Source organism: Citrus sinensis, chromosome 9 (assembly GCF_022201045.2).
Source record: "Citrus sinensis cultivar Valencia sweet orange chromosome 9, DVS_A1.0, whole genome shotgun sequence".
NCBI lineage: Eukaryota > Viridiplantae > Streptophyta > Magnoliopsida > Sapindales > Rutaceae > Citrus > Citrus sinensis.
The window spans coordinates 6,462,138-6,471,376 of NC_068564.1; the positions used below are offsets into that span (position 1 = coordinate 6,462,138).

The window sequence follows — 9,239 nt, forward strand, 5'->3', positions numbered from 1 at the left end:
TTGGTGCCACTTTTTCTGTTGGTGGAATAAACATTCCTATCTAACTCATCCTTATTCTTGTATTCGGTCTCCTGCTTATAGACCTTGCACAAAAACCATTTATTCTTCTGAAAAAAAAGAGAAGAAAAATAGTTACAATTAAAATTTTTAGTATAAAATTTATATGACAAACAATTAATGTAATGAATGCAAGATACGGTACCTGCATTAAATAAGCTTCCCATTGTGTACGTGGAAGGCTACGTTTGTCATTAATTCTACATTCATGCATGATCCAACTAGTCTTTATTACATCTTCTTCTGAATAATTCCCATGATATTTATATTGATTGCAGAGATTCAGCATTATATCTCCATTTGGATCATAATAATTTCTTTTAAATTCATAATAGACAAGTGTCTTCTGGTACCCAATCGGATCTTCCTCTGATCCAATTGGAATATCACGACCTACGGTTTCCTTCCAATATCCATTACCTGCGACTCGGTAGTGAGGATCTCTATACGTAGGCCGGGTGAAGAAATACATTGTTTTTTCTCCTGGTCTCTGAAATAGAGCTGCTATTGAACGAATACAATTAGTCATCAACACATATGTTAGTGAAACTATTTGACTCAAAACCTCAAATGGTAGATAAGGGTCTAATAATACTGTTGAAAACAAGTTTATATAAATCAACCCCTCATGTGAAAGAGGACTGATTAGGACAAAAATCAGAGTCCGGAAAGTGAACAAAGAGCTTGAAAAAATAAATGAAATAGAGAGTGTGCTAACTTGGCATTGAGCCAAGTAATAATGAGCTTAAGTAATAATGACAATAAATGGGATAAGACGGATGAATGCTCCTTTACTCCCTCAGGTATTATTTACCAAAAATGTTATTGTCTTGCTTTTATAGCCGCTTTATTTGATTTTTTGAGTGTAAAATAGTGCTTTGTCTAATATAATTGAAAACTATAATATATAAGTCGGATGTACATTTGAAAAATAAAGGATAATAAAATAGCTTTTAACAAAAAAATAGATATAGGTAATTTTTAAAAATATAATCCAACTAAGTAATTAGTTCAAACTATTTAGGGTATGTTTGGCATGTGGTATTGCATTGTATTATCTTGTAGGCCCAACATTAGTTAAAATATACTTATGTTTGGTGATCAAATGGATTGCATTGAGCCGCATTACAATGCAGCTTTTACAGCATTATCAAAACCCTTGCCCCACCTCATGATTAGGCTGTACACTGATTTTTGTGTTTCAAAAGTCAGTAGCTTGCCCTTTTTCTTTTACTTTATAATAATAGTAATAAAAAAATAAAACTTTAATTTAATATAATATTATACAATATTAATTTTTATTTTTTTTATTTTTATATTATATTTTATTAATAAATTTATAATTGAATATAATTAATAATAAATACTTAAATAGTATATAAAAATATAATATAGCATTACATTATTTAATTAAGTTACAATAATTAATATATATAAATTAATTATTTTTAAATAATTTAATAAACTAATAATACATATTTAAATATGAATAAAATTAAATAATATTAATTTAGAATTAATAATAATAATATAAATAGTATTATTACATATACTACAGAACTCTTACTTAGATTATTTAGTACAATTTATTTTGGTCGTGTTTATGTTACAACAATTGTAACCCTAAATATAATATAATTAAAATCTAATACAGTAAAGTGTAACACCAAATATTGTATAGCATTGTTATAATACAGTGCTAATGCAATACAGCATAATACAATACACCAATATTAAAATAATGCAATACAACATAATACAATACAGTGTGCTAAACGCACCCTTAAAGACTAATGAAAGAGAAAGCACCCTTAAAGACTAATGAAAGAGAAAAAAAAAGTTAAAAAAAAGAGAATAATGACGTAAATTTTAACGGAACAAAGATACAATAAGAATTAGGAACCTTTAATTTTTTCTAAAAAGAAAAGAATAATAAGGTAAATTTTAAAGATCATATATATATATGACGGGAATTACACATCTTTTGGGTTTTAAAAATATAAAAATTAACTGGGTGGTTACGTCAAACTATAGGAACTAAATGAGACTTTGCTCAAAAATAAAAGAAAGAAAAGCTTTGATAGGGTACATGATAGAGAAAAAAAAAAGTTAATTTTAAAAAATATATATCTGAGGTACGAATTGATCAATGAATAAATTAATAATTTAACGGTAATTGATGCCTAAAAAAAAAGAAATTGAATAATGAATGAAGAAACAGACTGACCTGATAGTTTCTGAGGACCGTACATGTAGATATTAAGCGCCTTAAAATTGTTGGGAGGCAAAGGTTTTTGCAGGATTTTGTTCATCAAGTAACGAGTCACCAATTCTTTCTCATCAGTCGGGGGCAACATACTATATTCTACAGTAAATCAAATATATATATATGCAGAAAAAAAATTAAAAACTGAATAATATTGAAAATAATTACTTCAGAAAATTGTTAATTATTAATTAAGCAAGCCGGATAGATCTGAGAACGTAACTGCGTAACACATCATCGCTGGGAGGCAAAGAATTAACCAAAAGTCTGTTCCATTGATCATTGGGAGGCAAAGAATTAATCAAAAGTCTGCTGTTCCACTGATCATGCTGCATGTTCCTGTTCATCTTCAATTCTCTCAAAGAAATAACCCTAGCTAAATTTGATGTCCTATGGAAACGCAATAACCAATATTTCACGAATTTTAATTCCTTTTATTTTTATATAAGCATAATGAGTTTTAATCCGACTAGGAGACGTACGTGATATTTCACGAATTAAAATTACTTTTGAATATGAATTTATATGATATTTAAAAAAAAAAAAAATACAAGCGTAATGCTATGGGATATGTAAAATGACCCGTAAGCTGAAAATAATATGCCTTTACATACTACAAGTTGATTTCATTTTTATCTTATTTTTAAATATTTGAAAATAATGATCCTTAAATTTAATTGATTGTTCGGAGCCATAAATTAATCTTTTCTCGCAAGTCTATTTGATTTTCTAATTTTTTAACTGCAAAATAATAAAATTGTTCACAAAAGATGTCGTATAAAATATAAAAGTTATTAACATCAAAATGTTTTTTCCCAATTGATTTATGGGTTATTTAGCGTCAGGCCCCAAATGTTTTGACCATTTGCGCTGCGCACCCACATGTTTCGACCATGTGCACTGTGCCCCCATTGCCGTTAAAAAACTATTATATATTACGGTGGAGGGGTAAAAATAGAAACAACTAAAAGAAATTTTAAAAAATCCTTTACTTTCAATATTCAAATATAAGCTATCATTTCAACCTCAGGGACTTCAATATTCCTTCGTCATGTCTGTGAGTTTGCTTGTACAAGAACCTTAAGTATTGGAAATTAGAGGGAAGTTGAAGATGAAGAAGATCAAATGGCAAGAAAAGCACCCATTATCACCCAGCAAACTCATATATATTAAGGAGATAAAGTTATTATACTGTGTTATTCAGAGAATGCACTGAGGTAACAGAGATTTGAGAGCTGAACCAGTCACCCGTTCTTGAAGAAGCTTACGTGAATGAGAATACTTCTTCATTTAATTTTTGCTAGCTATATTGATTTGCATTTCGATTCCAGTAGTTATGTTTTGTGATTTGAATATGTAGAGTTGTATTATAGATTTGATTATATTATGGATGGTTATGGCCTCAGTTCTTTTGCTATTGGATATTGGTTTATTGGTCATTGATTATAGCTTATTTGGAGAATGTTGAGATGGTTGTTGATAGTTTGTTAGGTCAATGTCTGTAATCAATGAAATTAACAAAGGTTTGTTTGTTTAATATTCTGGGTAAATGCTATGATTTAATGAATTGCGTGTACCATAGGTTTTAAGTTCTATGTTCATTGAGATTTATATTTATTTCATGAAACAAAAGTCTCTGTATTATAATGAAGTAGGTACTATCATTACATGAATAATAGATGGAGATGATGATACCATTGTCTTTATAACTTACAAGGACAAGACATATAACCTTGGTATTATTAATCGAGACAAATTCAGTAGGGTTCTATGATCAACAAAGTTATGGTGAGAGTGTATAGAAGGAAGATGCTTTTTGACGAGAGGTTTAATATGAGCATTTGGCAGCCATGGAACTCTAAGGAACCACATATTGACACTAATACAAATCTCATCTCTCAGTTAAAAGAGCACAACTATCATCTAATCTACTACATCCAGTTATACCTTGAATCTACAGTAAAGAGAGTGTTATTTGAACCTTCTAAACAAACTCATCTGTAGATACACACACCAACAGTCTAGAAACCTTAAATCTCAATGACCTAATTCCATTACCCCCACATGTCTCGACAAGCCCAACTAAATTTTTCAATGAAACACTCTTGCCTAAATTAGAAGCTACAATTCCAATCATTGCCACCACTAATATCCTGAAATCTTTGGTTGCACCCAATTCCATTCAATCTTAATCCAGTTCACAAAAATCACCACTCATTTCTATAACCAAGCTTCAGAACAAATTTGATGCAAACTCTGACTTATTTGAGGATTTCATGGACACATACTTCAAGTCCCCTACACAAAAGCAAACAACAATTCCAGCACAGACATAGGCAATGACCTTAACCCAAACTAGTGACACAGAGCATATGCATGAAGTTAGTGATAATAATGGTGACAATACTTCATGTTACACTCCAAAAAGTCCATCTCAGTAGCTCCCACAAAACTTTGCTCAATGTCCAGACCTATCTGCTTTGTTGAACGATTACACTTAGGGATGGCAATGGGGTAGGGTGTGGGTGAGGTAACTTATCCCATTCCCCACCCCATTAAAAATTTCATCTCCATTCCCCACTACATTCCCTAATAAATTTAGTAGGGTGGGGATGGGAAATCTCCACGTAGGGAATGATTTTCCCATCCCCACCCTATTCCCCATTTATTTATTTTATAGTAGATGTAAATAAATGATTTCGATAAATTAAAAATTAAATATTTAAATAAAATCATTATCATATTATAAATTATTTATATTATTTAAAAAACTCCAAATATGTGAAACAATATCTTGAAATGATATCAAAATTGAAAAATGTTTGAAGAGAGCAGTATGTTAAGAGAGAAAAGAAAACATAATAATGTTTTACGATTGAATAAAAATTATATTTTAAGGTTTTCTTTTAACCGTAGCTCGCTTATATCAAGTAAAAATAAAAAGAAAATTTATTAACTAATATTGTAATTAATCAAACAAAAATTATTAAAAAAATTAGAAAAAATATTTATATATAATGGGGATTGGGGTGAGGTGGGGTGGGGAGTACAAAACCTACTCTATTAAGAATTTGAGTAATATTTTTCCCCATTCCCCAAAAATTATTCAAAATTCACCACATTTGGGGTAAAGCCCCATGGGGCTCCAAACTCATAGAGTATTTTGTCATCTCTAAATTTACACCTCCTCTTACGAAGAGACAAACAAAACATCTGAAACTGCCTTTACATCTCTTGATCAAAATGATATGGTTTCCTTCTTGCAAACCCAGAATCTTGAATCTTAGCCTGTTTATGCTTCTAATCCTTTCAACAATTCATCTGATCATGCTGACATACTCAACTCTAAGGTAGCAGTGGGTGTTGAATATGACTTAGACAACAATGTTTTCAACTTGCTTGACAGTAATGAAGAACCAGAGCATCCATTGGGTGCTCCTAATGTCATTAAGCCACCTGCAAAGACTGTGTTGGAGCCTGAAATGACTTTTGTTGCTTTTTACGATAGTGATGGGGATTATATGCTATCTGATTATAAAAGTGATGATGACGACTATGGCCTTCTTTCTAATGACGAAAGTGCAAGTGCTTTGGCTAAAATGGAACTGTTATTAGAGAAAATATGTATGTTGAGAGTTCGAAATTGTATATTTATAAAGGAAAAAAATCGTCATTTCACATTTCAAGTCTTACTAACAACCTTTACTTTTGTGTATTTAAGCTTCTTGTGATTTAATTATGTGTATTTTATTTTAATTAAGTATTTTTTGTATTTTAGGGGTATCATGGTCATTTCACAATGAACGAGAGATCAGACGGCAAAACGGACATCACTTTTGAACTCAGGACAGTCGAAAACTTTAGGAGGAGCATAAAAGAAAAAATATCACTGTTCACATGTACGTACTGTTCACATATGCGGTACTGTCCATGTTACTGTTCATGACACTGTTCATACATACGGAATGATGACGTGGTATTGACCGATGATGTGGCATTGACTGATGAGGTGTCACGATTCTATTGGACAAAATTCTTATGTACTATTGATCGATGACGTGGCAGCATGTTAGTGGACCAAAAATCGCGCGTACGGTACATGCATATACACAGGATTATTTTCAACCAAACCGGGTTACTGTTCAAGCCGGTTGACTGTTCAAACCGCGTGGTCAAACCGCTTACTGTTGACTGATGACGTGGTGCAATCATGAGCGTCCAAACTATTTTTAATCCGATGGCCATGATTTACTCAATGTATCTATAAAAAAGGGGCCTCTCCCCCTTAATTTAGGAGCTCTGAATTCATTTTTGGGCTCCATTTTTTGTAATTCCTTCTCCATATTGTATTTTCTATGTATTGTAATAAATTTCCATTTTGCTCCTAGTTCAATTATGAGTAGCTAATTTTCTTTCAAGCTTGGGTTGAAGGTGAAGTCTCGACATGTGTCATGGGTTTTATTTGGTAAATTCACTTTCTCTTCCCCTCTAATTATTGTGGATGTTTTGACTTTTCGTCAACAAATAATAATAATCTTGTCTAGATACCGCCCTGGTTTCACCGGCTCCCTAGTACAAGGTTATTATTATTTGGCATGATAAGCCCTTAACACCATATTGATTAGAGTGTGGTTCATGAGGTGTGGATTCTCCCCTCATGATTTAATTGACACTAATAAAGAATATTCAGCCCATGGTGCATGTTGATACAGATCCAGATACCCAAGTGCCGCATTTCAATAAAATTCGCTTCAATTTATTCTCGTCATTTTAATTCAAATTTTAGAATAATCTAAGTTACTTTCACCACAAATCCAATCACCCCAATTCAAAAATTAACTCTACACATAATTAAAATCAATCTTCTCGTGGGATCGACACTCGTCACTATTAATCTATTGTACAATAAATTCGTGCACTTGCGAGTTCAATAAAATTTGCACAACAAGTTTTTGGCGCCGTTGCCGGGGAGGTAAGTTATTTTAATTTGTAGAATTAATTTTTATAAAAAAATTTCTTTTAGTTATTTTTCTTGTAATTTTTTTAATTTAAAAAAAGAAAAAAAAGTGAATTTACATTTTGAGGTAATAATTTTTTTCCTCTTCTTTAAAGTTCTGTAATTTAATTTTCAAGTTATTTTTCTTTGTAATTTTTTTCTTGTATTAATTTTAATTTTTAGTAAATTTATTTCATGTATTTTTGTAGTGTGCTCTTATAGTAAGGTTGTAACAGCACGATAAGGTTAGTACCGTAATTTCTCATTCTTCTTTATTTTTATTTGTTTTATTCCCATTTATTTTGTGTGTTCTTTGCATGCATGGTCGAAGGTCATTATTACCTAATCTTGAGCCTATAGACCTTGAACTTGAAAAAACACTTCGTACACACAAGCACGTTGTAATTAAAGATAAAAGCGAAATGAATTTGTAACAACAACAAGCACCACCAGAGATGCCATTTAAGGACTACTTTAGTCCCTTAGCAAATTTGAGCACATCATGCATAAAATACCCAAATGTAACTGGTAAGTGTTTTGAGCTAAAACCTAGTGTGCTAAATTGTCTCCCAACATTCTATGGCTTAGAAAATGAGGATCCATATAATCATCTAAATGATTTTCATGCTATTTGTCAAATTTTTAAATATGAGAATTTTTCAGACGATGATGTTAAACTTAGACTATTCCCATTTTCTTTAAAAGATAGAGCTCGTTCATGATTTAATACATTGCCTGCTAATAGCATTACATCATGGGAACAAATGGTAATCAAATTTTTGAATAAATATTTTCCAGTGCATAAAACCAATGCTATTCGCAGGGAAATCTCAGAGTTTACCCAGAGAGAAGACGATCAGTTTTTTGAAGTATGGGAGCGATTCAATGGGCTACTCTTGAAGTGACCACATCATGGGTACAAGAAATGACACCAATGCCAATACTTTTTGGAGGGATTATTGCCGCATGTGCAAGAATGGTTAATGGCAACAAGTGGAGGAGAGCTAATGTCAAAAAGTGCATCAGAGATTTGAGAATTCTTCCAGCGACAAGCAGATAATTCCCAACAACGGAGTCGATCACTCAGGAATACAAAAAGAATTAAGGGAGTGAATGAGGTTCAGATTGGCGAGTCAAGTTCGAAAATTAAAGAAGTCAAAGAGATGGTTGAAGGACTCTCTTGACAAATAGCATCGTTATTGACTGATAAATCAACAGAACCACATGACCATGACTCATACTCAGATCAAGCCAATGCCATATGTGTAATGTGAAAACCATCAAATTACAACCCATACTCCAACACATATAACCCTGGATGAAGAGACCACCCCAATTTTTCATGGTCTCAAGGATTCCAATAGAATAGATCAGCAGCTTCAGCTCCATTAATGCAACCAATTCCTCAAGTTCCTCAAGCCTCTCAGCCCCCATTTAGACCATATAATCAGAACCAGAACTACTCTCAACCCAGACCATGGGAGGATTCATTCCAGAATCTCAAGAATCTTACTCACTCTATGATGGAGCAACAGAACCGCACCATTGATGAACTACGAAATGAGATGAGAGCAAGCTTCAACTCATAAGCTCAATTAGTTTCAAGCCTCGAGAAGATGGTGGGATAGCTTGCTTCTTCAGTTCAAACTTTGGCAATGGCTGTTGAGAAAGGCAAATTTCCAAGTCAACCAGTGCCTAATCATAAAGAAGTGCATGAAGTAAGTACCAGTTCACTGCAGCAGCATAGAGAGGTCAAAGCCGTCATGACCTTGCGAAAAGGAAAAGAAGTCGACAATAAAGTGGAGATGCCGGCGACGAAAACGAATTAAATTGTACCTGTGAATGTTGAAGACTCACCATCGGAGGAGAAAGAAGAAATCAACCCACGAGAATACGTTCTTAAAGCTCCATTTCCTCAGA

The 9,239-nt window shown here is 32.4% G+C and overlaps 1 non-coding gene across 1 annotated transcript; it reads right to left on the reverse strand.

The window, feature by feature from the left end:
• Positions 1–8,134: 8,134 nt before the first annotated feature.
• LOC127900124 (small nucleolar RNA R71) lies at positions 8,135–8,238 on the reverse strand. The gene has a single exon (XR_008052146.1). It is a non-coding gene; the product is annotated as a small nucleolar RNA R71 (small nucleolar RNA).
• Positions 8,239–9,239: the final 1,001 nt, after the last annotated feature.